Source organism: Ambystoma mexicanum, chromosome 2p (assembly GCF_040938575.1).
Source record: "Ambystoma mexicanum isolate Mex_15411 chromosome 2p, UKY_AmexF1_1, whole genome shotgun sequence".
Lineage (NCBI taxonomy): Eukaryota > Metazoa > Chordata > Amphibia > Caudata > Ambystomatidae > Ambystoma > Ambystoma mexicanum.
This window is the reverse complement of record NC_090923.1, coordinates 542066879-542084110: the sequence shown is the minus strand read 5'-3', so window position 1 is coordinate 542084110 and position 17232 is coordinate 542066879. Positions and strand designations below refer to the sequence as shown.

General features: G+C 46.8%; 1 protein-coding gene across 3 annotated transcripts in view; it reads right to left on the bottom strand.

Moving 5' to 3' along the window:
- FBLN2 (fibulin 2) overlaps positions 1 to 1326 on the bottom strand; it is a 712640-nt gene extending 711314 nt beyond the window's left edge. For all 3 annotated transcript variants that reach the window (XM_069643982.1, XM_069643983.1, XM_069643984.1), the window contains exon 1: positions 1180 to 1326. The gene's annotated coding sequence lies outside the window, so the exon portion shown is untranslated. The remainder of the gene's footprint in view (positions 1 to 1179) is intronic.
- Between the last annotated feature and the right edge of the window lie 15906 nt (positions 1327 to 17232).

The window sequence follows — 17232 nt, the reverse complement described above, 5'->3', positions numbered from 1 at the left end:
AGGGAATGAACTATATACAATGCATGATTTACAATTTTTTTTGTTAATGGGTTGCCCCATTGTAAAATGCTTTTGCCAATCAGGCCAATAGTCACAAAAACACCAAACTCCACTAAAGTTAACAAAACAAATAGAGACCCGAACATTTTCGGGAAAGCCTGGTGCACTTTGTATTGAAGTTAGGCAAAGTCATAGACCTCCACAAGACGTATGTTTCCTATAAAATCTCAACTATAACTAAAGAGTCGCAATGTGCGTGTTTTAAGTTTTACGTAACCCACGAAAAGGTAGTCCCACAAGCGTGCCATTGAATGAAGCCATGGCAGGCTGTGTTTCCCATTTCCTAATAAAACCCGCTTGCACGCTAAGAGAGAGTTTAACAAGATGGCGTTATCGCCCCCTCCCGGCGATGCGCGGCATTGTCCTTTCACTGGAAGGCGCGCAGAGAGGAGGACCAGACTGAATGCTAGCGCTGGCTTCTCCCGCACAGAGCCGCGCTGTGAGCACTCGCGCGCGTCTGGAACGCGTTCGCTGCCTCCACGGCTCGCGCACTCGAGGGCCGCCTTCCGGATCTCTGCACACCAACAAGTGGAGCAAAATCCGAAAATAGAGCCGTTGTTTATTTTTAAGGACTCAGACAAGTTACTAAAAAGTAGTTTGCCCATCTTTAAAAAAAAAGTCAATGGCCATTTGTGTCGGCCGTATCAATGTTCACTGATCATAAAGTGTTTAAGGCTAAAAATAAATGCAGGTTTTAAAAATATAAAATTCAGCGCTGTGAAGGTGTTTATTAAGTTTAAAAACTGCCACCTCTCAAGGTCAGCGTTTCAAACGAGCAACCTGACAGCACCCTCCTTAGTTCAAATTAAAGACTTTTGAACATTAAGTATAATTTCATATCATTTTGACGCCAGAGCTAAAACCAGCGCCTCTAGCAAACGCTAATACTGAAAGGAAGAGAACGGTTCTGTTTAAATGTAACACCATATTTTTTACCAGGTTAGGGTTTAATCATTTTCCTTATAGGTTACAGAACCCCAGATAGCACAAAAAGCATCCCACTTCTTAAACGCATGTCCCGCAAAGTATTATTAGCAGGGCTGCTGTAAAGTTCCAGGTACCCTCACGTTTTATGCCCCACAGTGAGTTCACCCTCGCTATAAGCGTTCTCGGGCTAACCTGTGCAGCAGGCGGCGTGCGCTCCTGTCCGGCTCGCTCTCCTCTCCAGCCCTGCTGCTCCCACGTCTCTGCTCCCAAGTGTTGGGTCGCCTGACAAACTCCCCTTTCCTGTCCTGTTCTAGGAGCTGCCCAGATCGCGTGCTGTAACCTGAGTCGGCGACTTACCATGTGCTCCAGATATGGTTCACTTTTCCCTGCCAGGGATGCGAAGAGGGAATAATGGGGAAGGTCAAAGCGCTGCTGCCAGTGCCCAGTCAGATCGATTGATTGATTGATATTTTATTTCTATCGTGCTCGTACACAAGTGTTTCATCGAGGTATAATCATAAGAAGGGGTACTGCGGTTGGCAGCCCCTAGTTCCGTTGGCAGTCTCAAACTCGAGGAGTTCTTTGGTTCTGCACTTTGGGTGTAAAGTAAAAAAAATAAAAAAATCACAGCGCGTGTGCGCTATGGAGTTCCATGAATGGTCATTATTAATGCAATTGTTGCACACGCAGAGTGTCAGAATTGCACACATATACACACCAATTAACAATGTATCTTTTGTTATATGCCTGCATACAAGAGAATGCATTCCCGTCTGAAAGCTGTATTATCCGGCTGCTGATGCCATGATAGAGGACTATGGAATTCAAAATCAACTCCTGCAACATTACAGCAGGGGGAGATGACATTTTCACTGCAGCTTTTCCCCATTTTGGGCTGCTGAGGGGAACACTGGTATTTTGTTGTCATGTTGTATATAGTTTCCTTATGCGTCTCCGCTCATCTGCGCCCCCTGTAATGCTGGTCCATGGGGACAGGGCAGGAGGTGGAAAACGGATGGCGGGGGTTGGGAGTTGGAGAGGAGGAATTTCCATCTGGCAAGGGTGCAGACATTCTAGCTCTTTTGATTTTTTATCAAATAATAAAATAATGCAGGTAATTGCATCTCAGGAAGGGTAGTCTACTAACGAGAGCCTCCTTTCCTTAAGCTCCACGCCAAAAGCATGGTGGACACATGCACCCTGCTGCATCACTGTCCTGATGTGCAGCACCTGCTCTCCAGTGGCACAGAGCAGGATCAGAGGTCACAAAGTACCTGTATGACAGCTGCAGATGACAGCAAAGTCACTGCAGAGCTTGCATTCAAATCTGCACCTCTCACCCAATACCATCAAAGGTATGATAAATTATCGCAAGTAGCATGTTAATATAAAAATGTGTCAGATCTAGGTTTTGGTACAGTGACTGGTAGTTCACAACCTTATTAAAACCACATCTGATTTGTAGCATATACAAGCCAGCCAGATAAAACAATGGGAGGGAAGACTGTGCCTCTCTTTGATCCTTTATAAGGTCAGTTAACACCTCTCTCCAGCAGGGCAGCACCCAACATGAGCCCTCTGGGAAACAAGGTCCAGAGCAGGGCTTTAAGTGGGCCAGGGCTAGCCAGGGGCGAGTCCTGGCAGTCTCCAAAAAGGGCTCCCGGGCCGGGGCCCTTCTGGGGACCACCCCGACTAATCCCAGCCACACCGACACCTCACTCAGGGAGCCTGTGTAGCCGAAGTGCTGCAGTTACACAGGCTGCCTGCAGGTGTCAGCACTTCGGAAGTACTGACACCTGCAAGCAGCCTGTGTAACCGTGCAGCGCCTCAGCTACACAAGCTGCTTGATGTCTCTGTACTCAGAAATAGGAGGTCGGCTGGACTGCCCAGCTCTCCTTTTGTTTCCGAGTAAATAGTCATCAAGCGGCATGTAGCCAGGAGGCTCCATGCTGCTTGATAACTTAACTCGAATACAAAAGGAGAGCTGGGCAGACCAGCCCTCCTCCTGTTTCTGAGTACAGAGACATCAGCAGCAGGGTGACCTTTTATTCAAGGAGCCGGTGGTTAATGCGTTGCCTATGTAAGAGGATTCAATTCAACACTACAGCTAAGTCAACGCCTAGTCTAGAATACTGAATGAAAACCCTTATTGATATATCTTTATGTCCAGTTCATGCGTTCTGGATGACTACCCCTATATAACACCCCTCTCTTGGAATCCCCCTGACCCCACTGAGCCAAGAAGTAGTTCTGTTTTGCAAGTTTAAAAGGTTTATTTGATAATTTGAACAGTCGATATATATATCACACTTTATAATAAATTAATAATTGAATATCACACTTAATCTGATATGATAAAGATTAACAACGGAGAATCTGGCACTAGCACACTTGTGAAAAGGAACAGAAGAAGAAGGTGGTAGAGAATGCTTTATATAAGTTCAGATGGATGTAATGTTGAATGAAAATGCAATACAGAAAATACTCAATATGATTTCAACAAAACAATGTAATCACTTTTCTCTGGCAATCCCCTCCCCCCTTTTATGCAATGCAAGGAAATGGAAGGAAAGCACACAGTTCTCAGAAATGCAATCAAATGTAATTCAGTTCACCCCAGCAAGCTTAGACTACAGAAGTTTGAAACACAGGCCCAAAATGCTTTTATATGTGCTGGCAATGAAGTGAAAAATATGCTAAAATGCTTTTAATTCCCTCTAGAGGTTCAGGGTGAGTGAAATATACTTGGGATGAGTTCAGGCTCACTTTAGCAAGGATCTAGGATGGTTCTTAAGAGGCAAACGAATTTTTAGCAAGGAAAGCAAGGAAGCTGCTGTTTTCACACGTGGAGAAATTTGCAAATCGCGGCAAATTCGCGAGTGCAAATCGCGGCAAAAGTATCGGGAGTAGGAATGTGGTTCTAGGTTCGTTGACCTCCACAAGACGTATGTTTCCTATAAAATCTCAACTATAACTAAAGAGTCGCAATGTGCGTGTTTTAAGTTTTACGTAACCCACAAAAAGGTAGTCCCACAAGCGTGCCATTGAATGAAGCCATGGCAGGCTGTGTTTCCCATTTCCTAATAAAACCCGCTTGCACGCTAAGAGAGAGTTTAACAAGATGGCGTTATCGCCCCCTCCCGGCGATGCGCGGCATTGTCCTTTCACTGGAAGGCGCGCAGAGAGGAGGACCAGACTGAATGCTAGCGCTGGCTTCTCCCGCACAGAGCCGCGCTGTGAGCACTTGCGCGCGTCTGGAACGCGTTCGCTGCCTCCACGGCTCGCGCACTCGAGGGCCGCCTTCCGGATCTCTGCACACCAACAAGTGGAGCAAAATCCGAAAATAGAGCCGTTGTTTATTTTTAAGGACTCAGACAAGTTACTAAAAAGTAGTTTGCCCATCTTTTAAAAAAAAAGTCAATGGCCATTTGTGTCGGCCGTATCAATGTTCACTGATCATAAAGTGTTTAAGGCTAAAAATAAATGCAGGTTTTAAAAATATAAAATTCAGCGCTGTGAAGGTGTTTATTAAGTTTAAAAACTGCCACCTCTCAAGGTCAGCGTTTCAAACGAGCAACCTGACAGCACCCTCCTTAGTTCAAATTAAAGACTTTTGAACATTAAGTATAATTTCATATCATTTTGACGCCAGAGCGATATGGTAAAGGTCGTTTTTCAGATTTTAAATTTTAAAAATTCAAAGTGACAAGTACAGCTTGCAACTAGAAAATGACAGGTGACTGCTTTGCAAATGACAGGTGACAGTTAGGAGGCAGTTCTACTTAGATTAAAATAGATTGAATTATATTATTTTAACTAAGAGATTGGTTCTGCGCAGTTCTGCTAGGTACTCACAATATATTTAAAAATAGAATGGGCCTCGCCACGGATCTGGTCAGGTTTTCTTCACTCGCCACGGACGGTCTCTGCGCACAGCGTCTGGGTCAGCTCTCTAGTTCTGCGAACAGCGGTCTGGGTCAGCTCTGCAATGCCTCTGGGTACAGCACTGCTTCTGGATCTTTCTGCACAGCTTTCTCTGGACCCAGCGCTGATCTGCACGGCTCCTGGATGCTGCTCTCGCTGTTAGGTTTGCTGGATGCTGAGGCCCACTGAGAAGAGTTCTCAGTTTGTGGGTTTAGGCCCTTGCTTTGAATTCTGAATCAAGTTCTTTGGAGTTTTAAAGTCTAAGTGTGGAATCTAGTATCTTCTGGATGTTGTGTGGTCCGGCAGAGCGCGTTGCAGCAAATGGAATTGACTCTCTCTATCTGTCCTGACTGTCTGCTTTTATGTGTTTTGAAAATGGGTGGAGAGGCTAGCTTCCTAGGCCCTACCCCTCTCCACTTGTCATTGGCCACTTCATCCTCTTCCCCTTGATTGGGGGAATGAAATGAAGTGTCATCATGATGAGGTCTGTTTATGGTACAGAGAACCCACCCCTGTCAAATTACATACAATCTATATTTTGACCCAAAAGACATATTTGCACAGGTACACATTTGTTTAAAATTACATGCACCCATCACATATCACAGGAGGTATACCCTGTCCAAATCTGCTCTTCCTGGGAGCTTGCATTCAGAAATGGCAACATTTGCACTTTTTAACTGGTTTCGTAATATCAGACATTACCCCAAATTTATACACATGTGCGCAAGGAGTATGGACATTACTTGATGAAGTGTCAGATTTTTAACATGCATACATTTTAAGTAATACCCTCTTAACTGCTAGCTTGTCCCCAGATCATGCCACCGATTCTAAAAACCTCTTAAAATGTGGGCAGAAAAATCACAAGAATTATGGTATCATTTAAATAATTTTCACAAGTCCGCTCTATGAATGATCCATCTTTTTAGAGTTATGTTCTGGCCCCAAAGGGGTGTGGTTTCCCCCCAGCACAAGGTTCAATTTCTGGTTTTTCCAGTTCTGCCAAGCCAGCTTGCTCTCACAGGCAGTGCTCCTCCCCTTTCCTTCCAGGAGGAAGCCACTTTTACGGCCCCCATAATAAAACATTTGCCTGAGTCAGGACAGGGCTTTGTTCAATTTCCTGCAGAGCCCAGGTAATTCAATCAGAGAAGTGTCATATCCCTTTTGGTGGGAGCAGCAAAAGGCAGCTAGGCCTGGGAACACAGCTGTTGTGCAAGTCTCATCTCCTGTCGGGGGTAGCTGGTGGGCAGAATTCAGTTCCTTAAGCCAGGCCCCAGCTAATGTCACTTTTAGTTACCCAGTTTTCTGCATTCAAATAAAACTAACCATTTTTACATATGCAGCTAGAATGCTGATTCTAAGTTTCAAACTATGACATTTAAACAATTGCAACCTATGTGACACTCAAAAGTAGGTCACTCATTTCTTTTAAACATTTAGATTTTTAGTGTCTTTCAGTCCAAATTTACTTAAACTGCTGAAATCCACGGCTCAGCCAGTCTTGTTATAAACCTTCAAGTCACTTCAGAATATAACTTTACATTGTATCCACCTCTCAGTAAGTCTTTCTTTGGCCTGCTTTGGGTTCATTTAATCAGTTTTACACAAATGTCTGGTGTTGTTTTAAAACGCCGGCTTTCTGATAGTGGTGAGTATTGGTAATGCACCCATTTTTGGGATTTAAGAAAATGAATTCCCCACAATTCTAGGTTGCTTTTGGCAATCAGCATTGCCATTCCCAATGGTTTCAGACTACTGTGTGGGTAGTCCAATGGTGGTTTTAGGCAGTGCCCTTCTGTGCCCATAACATCGGCAAAAATGAGTGGCAGCCTATTCTTCATGCACTTCCCTGTGCATTTTCTGGGAAGCTCTGGCCATCATGATGTTTTCCATGTCAGTACTGCACAGTTTTGAGGTAGGGCTCGGATGCATGGATAAAAACATCCCACAAGCCCCCCCCTTGCGATGGCCATTCTGTTTCACTGATGGGACTCGCAAGACCTGGGATGTTTCCTCATCTTCTTCCAATAGATGGCACAGTTCAGCATCTTTTTCTCCATCCGGTACTGATCGATCGGTTCTCCTCGCCGGTCCTGATGGGAATATTGGGCGGTACCCAGGGCCCCTCGCGTCTCTGCTCCCGGTCTCCGGATCATCCTTCTTGGCCAGTCTACAGGTTTTCTTTCTCCTAGGACGACAAAGAAGAGCGGCAATACCTATTCATAGACATTTTTCCCCCACCATTGATATAGTGGGGTGGCATATAAATTTATAGTCAAAACATATGAACATGCACATTTCTTATTGCATTCAAAAACGAAAACACCCACATTGAGAAACTCAAAATTTTATAGGCGATATGTAGGATATTTTAAGTTAGAACTGAATTAATCTGAGACAGTACCCTCTAGGATTCCAGAGGATTCCTCCAGTTGTTGCAGAGTGTGCCTGGGATGGCAGCACTTCAACTGGTTAATGTGGACCCACTTGTCTTCCCCCTCTGCCAAACCGCCTTTGGGGATGCGGATCTTGTAGGCCACAGGGGAGATTTTGTCTATAATCTCAAAGGGTCCCTTCCATGTAGGCAAAAATTTTCGCTGTTTGGCCTGGTTCCTTTGGAAATTGTATAGATAGACCCGGTCCCCCACCTGATATTCCTTCCTGGAAGTCTTAAGGTCATAGTGGGTCTTCATGCTATCAGCTGATCTTTCTAGATTCCGCTGAGCATAAGAAAAAGCATGTTGAAGGTGTTTCCTTAAATTCTCCACATACTCAGGAGTTGTGGAGGCATTTATTAGTGTCTGCTCTTTTTGGGTCCTGTAGAGCAAATGCTGCGGAAGCACCATCTTGCGCCCAGTCATCAACTCAAATGGTGACATTTTGGTTGCAGATGAAGGGGTAGATCTGATGGCCATTAGGACCAGAGGTAATCGGATATCCCAACTTGGCCCAGAATCTGCCACAAACTTCTTTAATATGCTCACAATGGTTCAGTTATATCTCTCTACTGCCCCAGAAGAAGCTGGCCGGTAAGCAATATGTAACTTCCTTTTGACCCCCAGTATCTCCCACATCTTTGTCATTACTTCACTGGTGAAGTGGCTACCCCTGTCTGACTCAATCCTTTGAGGTAGACCAAAACGGGAAAAGATGTGGTTAATCATCAGGGCAGCTGCTGTTTCTGCCTTGCAATTTGGGGCTGGGAGACATTCCACCCACTTGGTAAACAAGCATGTCACAGTCAACATGTACTTATTCCCCCTAGCAGAGCGAATCACGGGGCCTACAAAGTCGATTTGTAAATCTGACCATGGCAGTTTCATCCCCCTCTTTTGGAGAGGCGCGCGGTGTGTGAGGGATGTTGGCTGAAATTGTGCACACACAAGACAACCCTTCAAATATTGGTTGAGGTCCTGGCCCATGTGTGGCCAGTAGGCAACCTCTCTTAAGATTTCCAATGTTGTGTGAAACCCCCTATGACCGGCGGTGGCCGCATCATGGGCGTGACTTAACATCAGGCTTCGGAATGAGGTAGGAACCACCCACTGATCGTGGCCAGCTTTGGATTTCCTTACCAGCAAACCGTCTTGGATTCGGAACATTTTTGGACATTTCATCAACACTCTTAGGTCCTCTTTCCCAATGTAATCGGTATCCGTCAGGGGAAAGTTCCCAGGGTCCTCAAGGTGCTGGTAAAATTTACCAATTATTGGATCCCCCTTCTGAGCGGTAATCAAATCAGCATCAGGGGTCTCCTTACTCCATTGTGCAATTGAAAGGTCGTTGTGAGCATTTGTCTGGGACCTAGTGATAGCAGTGATCTGGATTTCCCCCAACAGGGACTCAATCTCAATTAGATCCCCTTGGATGGCCCCGGTTTTGGCCAGCTGATCAGCTAAGTCATTTCCAGTTTTGTCTGGTCCCTCTACTTTGGAATGACCCTTGATCTTTTTCCAATAGATGGTCATCTCATTCGAGGTGACCAGATCATCAATGTTTTGGATCAACTTCCCATGTTTCAAGGGTTTGTTGTTAGCACATAACATGCCTCTGGTTTTCCAATTAACCAGGTGCTCCACGAACCCGTTCCGTACATAATCCGAATCTGTGATTATGACCAGTTCGTGGAGTTGATGCTGGACAGCAGTGAGGATGGCCTGATGCACAGCCATCAATTCTGCCACCTGACTACTTCGGGGACCAATTTTGTATCCAGCGGAGGGTTCTGGGAACTCATTCACCCATGCATTCCCTACGCCGGCCACCAGTTCTTTCTCCCCGTTGTTGTCAACATGGTAAGAGCATCCATCCACATAGACAGTGGGCATTCCCTCACACTTGTCCTCTTCAAAGACTTTGTGTGGGGAATTAAGGTATGCCTCCGTGTTGTCCTTTATTTTTAGACTTTCGTCCTCGAGACAGTTTTCTCTGGCACAATCATGCAAGTCAGCCAGACCTTGCGCGAGGGGACTCTTCTTGTTTTGGCCATATCTGACCTCCACAGGAAAGCCTTGCATTGACAGAATCCAGGAAGTAATTCGGGAATTACTCACATTTCCGGCCAGGATTCTGTCACTTTGGAGATATTTCAGAGGCTGGTGGGGAGTTTCCACTATGATGTGCTCCCCCTGGATAAACGGGCGGTAATTCTTCAATGCCCACACCGTCGCCAGGAGTGCCTTCTCACAATCGTTGAATTTCTCCTCCACAGAGGATAAAGTTTTGCTCGCATATGAGATTACTTTATTGACCTTGTCATGCTTTTGGTATAATACTGCCGTCAAGCACGTATTAGAGAACCCCGTCTCCAGGAAGAACTCCTTGTTTCTGACAGGGTAAGCTAGGCAAGGCGCTTGTGAGAGGCTTCTTTTGAGTTGTTTTACTGCCTCGGCTTGTTCTGGACCCCATTCCCACTTGACCCCCCCCTTCAGGAGATGAATCAGGGGTGTGGTGATCTCTGCGTAGCCCTCAATGAACTTTCTGCTGTAATTAGTCAGTCCAAGGAGGCTCCTTAGTTCCCGCAGAGTTGTGGGGTCTTTCAGTTTCTGAAGTGCTTCCACTTTCTTTTCCTGGGGACAGAGACCCTGAGGAGTAATCTCATGCCCCAAGAAATTAACACGGGTTCTACACCACTGTGCTTTCTGAAAGGAAAGTTTTGCTCCGGCGGCCCTCAACTGTGTCAGAACATAACGGATCTCCGCTATGTGTTCCTCCACAGATGAACTTTTGATGAGGACATCATCTACATAAGCCAGGTTACCCCTTGCACCCAGGTCGGGCATGGCCTTATGTAGGAAAATGTTGAATTCATTGCCGGAGTTGAGGTATCCGAAGGGAGTCCGGGTCCATGAGTACTGCTGGCCCCCAAAGGTAAACGCCAGTTTGTATTGGTCCTCCCTACTGACAGGCACAGTCCAGTATCCATTGGTCAGGTCTATTGCAGTGAATACCTGTGACCCCTGGATCTGGGCCAGCCCTTGGTCAATGTAGGGCAGAGGCCATCGGGAAGTATGGACCTGTTTGTTGAGCTCCCTGAGGTCGGCGCAGAGTCTCCACTGGCCGTTTGGCTTCAATATTCCCAGCACCGGGTTATTGAAGGTGCTGTGGACTGGACGGATTATTCCCCTGGACTCAAGGTTCTTAATTATTTCAGTAAGGGACTCCATTGATGCGAGAGGCAAGCGATATTGCTTCACAAACACAGGAGTCATGCCAGGGTCCGTGGGGATTGTTGTTGTGTGGATGTCAGTGCGACCACAGTCATATGAGTCTACCGCAAAGAGATCTTGGAAATCCAAGAAAACTTGTTTCAACTTTTGCTTTTGTTCCAGAGTCACACAGGCATCAGCTAGGTTGACTCTCTCTTCCACCATCTGCCTGAAGCCTGGAAAGACTTCTGGTTTGGCTATTTCAGCGGCCTCCTCCAGCTGGGTGGAGAAGTCCCTGGTCAGAGTGCTGATTTGGACTGGAGGCTTCAGGTGGGAAAGGCAGCCCTCATGGACCTGGAAAATCACCTCATCCCTCCTGAAGTCACAAGTCACATCTTCCTTACCATAAGGGCAGGAAGTGTACACCAGGAAGTTCCCCCCATGCCGGGTAAAAATCCTGTCTGGTGTTGTATTGTCCTCACTGTCACTGTCAAAACAGTCCTTGGGGATTGGTCCTAACAGTTCATTTACTAAGTCGATGGAAAAATGTCGGTCATCAACCGCCATTCCAATAATGGTGCCTGCGGCTAGAGTAATACTCTTTAAGTCGCTGTTATCCACCTCTATTAGAATGGTGTCATGTTCTATGTTGACTAATGGAGTTGGGTTTACCCCCAACCCTTGCTGTTGGAGAGAAGCGTTTAGATATATGTAAGCATCAGGGTTTTGCAAATATTGTCCTCTTTTAGCTTTCACTTCCAGGGAGAATTATCGGGTCCTTTCTGGGATGGTGACTTCCTCTTTGATCTGAATTTCAACTGCATAAGGTAGCAATTGAGCTGACCTAAATGCTTTTTCTGGATCATCAAAGCCCATGGGATTATCCGCTAATCGGGACCAAGCTTTGAAGTTTATTAGGTCCAAACTAATGGCAAAGCGATTGAGAATGTCACTGCCTAAGTAAAAGGCGGCAGGGACGTCTCGCACGACCCAACAATTGTGGACTATGCTCTTGTTGCCAATGGAGATTTTGAGCATACACCTGCTTGGCAGGAGATGTTTGGAATCAGGTGCTTCCAGGTCCATTTCCCATTTGTCTATCAGTTTGAAGGTGGGAATGGCTGGATCTTTTGGGAGTTGGCGGAACATGACTTCGCTGATGAAGCTCTTACCGTTGTTCACACACACTCGAGCGAGAACAGAGTCCTTCCCATCATTTAACTGAACAGGGATGAACAACTGCTCTCCAATTTGCTGAATCTCAGCCAGGCTCTGAGCTGATTTCACATCTTTCTGGACTATAGGAGTGGGAGTTTCAGATTGTGGATTGGTATAGAATTTCAGAGTGTTTCCTTCCAGCGTGGAATACCACTTTAGACTGGAAGGAAGGTTGATTTTCAGAAATAGAGAGGACCCCCCATCACCAGTCTGTTGTCCTACTGCTATTACTGTCACGTCTGGAATCTGGTTGTTCTGGAAGTGAAATTCTACTTGGTCAGATTTTTGTTCAACCATGTGGCAGGTGCCGTTTAAACTAACATGGTTGACACTCTGTTTTAATTTTATTGGTCGGCTAGTCTGGGTCCAGAGGACCTTGTTTACGCAATCTATTAGGGGTGACAACCTTCTCAGGAGGTCATTCCCTAGTAAACAAGGGGTGCCCTCTGGGGTCACAACTATGACCGGGTGTTTCAACTTATGTCGCCCAATTTTAATGTCCAAATCTGCCGTCCCCTCGACGGGAATTTCCTTCCCGTCAAAGTTCTGCAGTTGTCCAGGAAGAGAGGTGAGAGGAATTTGGTAATTCTCTCCCCTTCCTGCATTTAGTTCGTCAAAGGCCCTTCTGGACAGAAGGGTAGCTTGAGATCCAGTGTCCACCAGTGCCAAAATTGTACCCTGCCCCTGTACTTGTACCGGGGCATAGTATCTTCCCTCCTTCTCCTCAAGGGGGCACAGATAATGTACATTTTTGGACAACTGGTGGGCTAATTTTCTGGTTTTGGACATGGCGAGAGAAGAGATTTGGGCAGCATTCTGTGGAGAGCCTTGGGAATCTGAAAGAAAAATTTGGCAACTGGAGATCAGAGCCATTGTGGGTTCCCCTGGCTCCGGTTCTGGGCCGCCCCCCCTTTTATGGAGGCAGTCACCAGGATGGGTTTGAACCAGGGGATTTTCTTGCTGTTGGTTCTGGGATGAGATGGTGGGCGGCGGTAGCTCAGTCTCCACATCTCCCCAGTCTGGATTTGCATCCCTAGGGACCCATTTTTCTTTGGGAGGAGTTCCCCCCTCTCTGAAGGAGAAGATCCTTTTCCCAGGACCCTCTGAGGATCCCTCCCCCTCAAATTGGAAGATCTGTACCTCCTCCTCAAACTGAGTCTGTTTGGGTCTTTTGTTTCTCCTACCCCCCCTCTGCTCCTTAGGAGGCAGACTTTCAGGGGCAAGAGATTTTGTTTCCGGTTCCTGGGTTTCCAGGGGCTGTTTACAAGTGAGGAAGGAAGCTTCCTCCAAGGCTTTACACCCCCCTTCCCTTTGTGCCTCCTCCCTGGGAACCGGTGAGTTATCGGGGTGCTGCCCCCGTCATTGTTCTGGGGCACCAGGACCAGAGTTGGGTGCGTTCTGCGCCGGCATGCCGATCTGAGGGTTCTGCTGAGCCCTCAGTATGTGACCCAGATCCCGCGCCATGTTTTGAACCTGGCGCTCTAACTGGGAAACCCGCTCAGGCTGATACGGGGCCCTGTTTTCTCCCCTGGGCTGATCCCGGGAAGGGTAGCTGTCCCTCCTCTGGTAATACCCCGAGTTGGGAAGATTTGGGTACCCCTCCACCCTTGGCCTCCCCTCTCCCGGATTCAGTGGTCTGGGCTCAGGGAATTGGGGAAAGAAGGGTGGATGATTTTGGGGTTGGAAATTGGGTGGATACCTGGGGAAAAAGTTCTGCCCAGGATTTGGAGAATTTCTGCCCTCCTGTGGGAAGTTGGGAGGGAAGTTCCCTGGGTTAGGTGCTTGGCTGGATCCCCCCCCTTGGGCTGGAGGAGTCCACACATAACCCAGGATGGGTCGATTTCCCTTGTAACGGGGACTTACATAATCAGGAGAGCGAGGGACCCCATTTGTGGGGCTGCCTCCCTGGCTCCCTGTCTGTGACTGGCCCGAGGACCTTCTGGGCCTAGCATTATTAGGTGCAGGTAGGTTTTTAGGCCCCCCCATCTCCAACTCTAAAACGGGGGTGACCTTTACCTCTGCCACCTTGGCAGCAGCAGGGGTGCTGTTGGCTTTGGGGTTTTTCTGGGCATTACTTTTGCTATCTATCGGTTTCTGCACCTCATAGATCCGGGTAGCCTGTTCAATGACCCAGTCTAAAGATCTTTTTTCGTGAAAATCCCTCACGAGCTGGGTCATGATATATTTGGGCAAGGCATGGAAAAACGTATTAATAAATTCTCTGCTATCCGTGCGCACCCTTCTTGTGGTCTGTGCAAAAGCACGCTTTAACTCCTGCACAAATTCTTGTGGGGCCTGATCCTCCCCACATTGCAAATTGTAGGCTGCCTTGCGAGCCTCTTGAGGATTTCTGTGAACAGAAAAATGTTTCAAGATGGCCGCCTTATAGGTGGACCATCTTAAATGATTTTGGTCCTCCAGCCCCGCAAAGAAACTGGAGTATTCCGGGGAGAAGGTCCACTTTACATATTGAATACAGCTTTGGCTGTCCTTCAAATGGAAAGTCTCCATCATTTGTTCAAACAACTCTAAGTGCTCCCAAACAGAATACTTAGCGTTCTTATGGTAAGGCGTGATGACGCTCCTGATCGCCTTAATCTGCTTTAAGGGGTCCTTAAGCAAGGCCCTTTTTGCCTTATTGGCCTTTTTGGTTCGGGTAACCCTTGTCCATTCGTCCTCGGACTCAGAGGCACTGCTCCCAGAGGTTCCCGTCTGTTCTTCCAGGTTTTCCCGGATTCTGCGAGCCTGGGAATGGCTGGCAGACTGTGGGGACCTGGTCTCCTGTGTCCTGCGCAGTTCAGAGGAGTCTTCAGATTCCTCCTTGCTGCCAGGATTTGATGGGTACCCCCTCCACTGACCTAACTGGGCAGAGGTTTTCAGGATGCCCTTAATGGGCCTACTCTCCTGGGGTTCCCCATTGAACTGTACTGTACTTGGGTGCCCATACCCGGATGCCCACCCCTCCATTCCTGAGTGGTACTGGCCTATGAGCCCCATACTCTTAGCTGGATAGTAATCTGCCATCCCTGTGGCCCTGTGCTCATGTGCGCCAGGGGACATGGGGGTGGTAGAGTCCAGGGACTGGGGGAGATGAAGGCCCCTGGTGTTAGGGCTTCTGCGGTTATGGTCAGGAATCTCTCTTTCCCAGCGGACCTCATCTCTATCCGCCCCTGCTCCCTGTTGCAATGCAAGAGCCTGCATTTGTGCTTTCAGTTCCTCTGTTAAGGCCTTACTCGACTCTATCAGTTTCTCCTGCATCGCTACCTGTTGCTGGAGCCTCTCATTGTGCTGGCAGAGAGCCTCATTTTCCCTCCGTGCTTCCTGGTTGGTCCTGGAGAACTGGGCCAGTCTTTGCTGCAGGAGGGTTACCTCCTGAGCTGTGTCCCTATTGGCCTGCTCCTTTCTTGCTAGAGCATCCTCCACCCTTCTGGTGTGCTCTACCAAGTTCTGGTTTTCTTTTTGGAGGTCACCCAGCCCCTGGAGGGCCAGGTGATTTTCTTCAATTTCCTTTTTTAAGTGGCAGACTTCCTGGCCCAAAGTGTCTCTTTCCTGACTGAGAGCCTGCATCTGTGCTGCCAGGTCGTCCCTCTGCTGTTGGAAGGCACCAGCTTTCCGGCGCTCCTGATCAAACTCTGCCTGGGTATCCAGGTCTTTCAGAATCAGTTTATTGCTGTCTGCCTTCTCCCTATCTAGGTGGCTTTTCAGGGTGACTACCTGCTCAGCACATGCCCTATTGAAGTCTAGCTGTTGCTCCAGCTTTTTCTGGCTCTGCCGTAGGGAGTCCAAACCTTCTTGGTACTCCTTCTGCAAGGCCAGAAATCTGGCATCCTGGTCCGCCTTTTCCTGTTGCAGCACATCCATATCCTCCTTTATTTTAGTGATGTACCGTCTGCTGTCATTTTCTGACTCCTGGCTCCTCTGCAGCCTCTGCTCAGAAGAGACCAGGTCAGATTGGACCTTCTCTAACCCTATCTGTTGCCTATTTGCCAGATTTTGGCTTTCAGCACATCTATCCTGCATGTCTCCCATATATAGGTACAGGTATGCTGCTATCCTGGCAATCTTATTGTGTTCCTCTTTGGCTTTAGGAGCCATATATAGTTCACTCAGGGCCACATGTAAGGGACCCTGATCTCTATATATATCTGACCCTGTTTCAGTTTCCTGTTGTGTGATTGCCTGCAACCACGCATCCTGGCCCTGTTCGGTCCATTCACCTCTCACAAATAGCTTATGCAAGAGGTGCTCTCTGGCTATTTTCATATCTACCAAGGTCGTCATTCTAGAGATTGGTCTCTGTCCTGACTTACAGAAGTTAGTATTTTATTTTTGCAGAACAGAACTTTTCTTGGAGTGTCCCTTTTGAGGAATGCTTCACAGCGTAAGGCAGCGTGGTGATCCGACTGGATGTGTGTATCTGGTCAGCTGGCACGCTGTATTAATCTGCACAAATGGTAAATCTAACCCAAACGTCCGGCACGAGCCCCCAATTTGTAAGAGGATTCAATTCAACACTACAGCTAAGTCAACGCCTAGTCTAGAATACTGAATGAAAACCCTTATTGATATACCTTTATGTCCAGTTCATGCGTTCTGGATGACTACCCCTATATAACACCCCTCTCTTGGAATCCTCCTGACCCCACTGAGCCAAGAAGTAGTTCTGTTTTGCAAGTTAAAAGGTTTATTTGATAATTTAAACAATAGATATATATATCAGACTTTATAATAATTTAATGTTTGAATATCACACTTAATCTGATATGATAAAGATTAACAACGGAGAATCTGGCACCAACACGCTTCTCTATAATCAATAAGGAGTTGACTTGAAATGGATAAGGTAGCACACAGGTGAATAGGAACAAAATAAGAAGGTGGTACAGAATGCTTTATGTAAGCTCAGGTGGATGCAATATTCAATGAATGCAGTACAGAAAATACTCAATATGATTTCAACCAAACAATGTAATCACTTTTCTCTGGCTATTCACTCCCTCCTCTTTATGCAATGCAAGGAAATGGGAAGAAAGCACACAGTTCTCAGAAATGCAATCAATGTAATTCAGTTCAATCCCCCCCAAGCACGCTTAAAGAAAACAGATAGGAGTTTTGAAAACACAGGCAAAATGCTTTGATATGTGCTGGCAATGGAGTGAAAATATGTTAAAATGCTTTTAATTCCCTCTAGAAGTTCAGGGTGAGTGGTATCTAGTTAATATTAGTCCAGGCTCACACTAGCAATGATTCAGGGATAATTAGCAGGTTAAACGAATTTCTGGCAAGTGGAAGGCAAGCAGCAGCAGCTTTTTACACGTGAAGAAATTTGCAAATCACGGCAAAATTCGCGAATGCGTGTTCCGCGATTGCGGTAAAACTATAAGGGGTAGGAATGTGGTTCTTGGTGCGATTAAAAGCTAAGATTCTCAGCTTTCAGATGAAAGTTACTGCA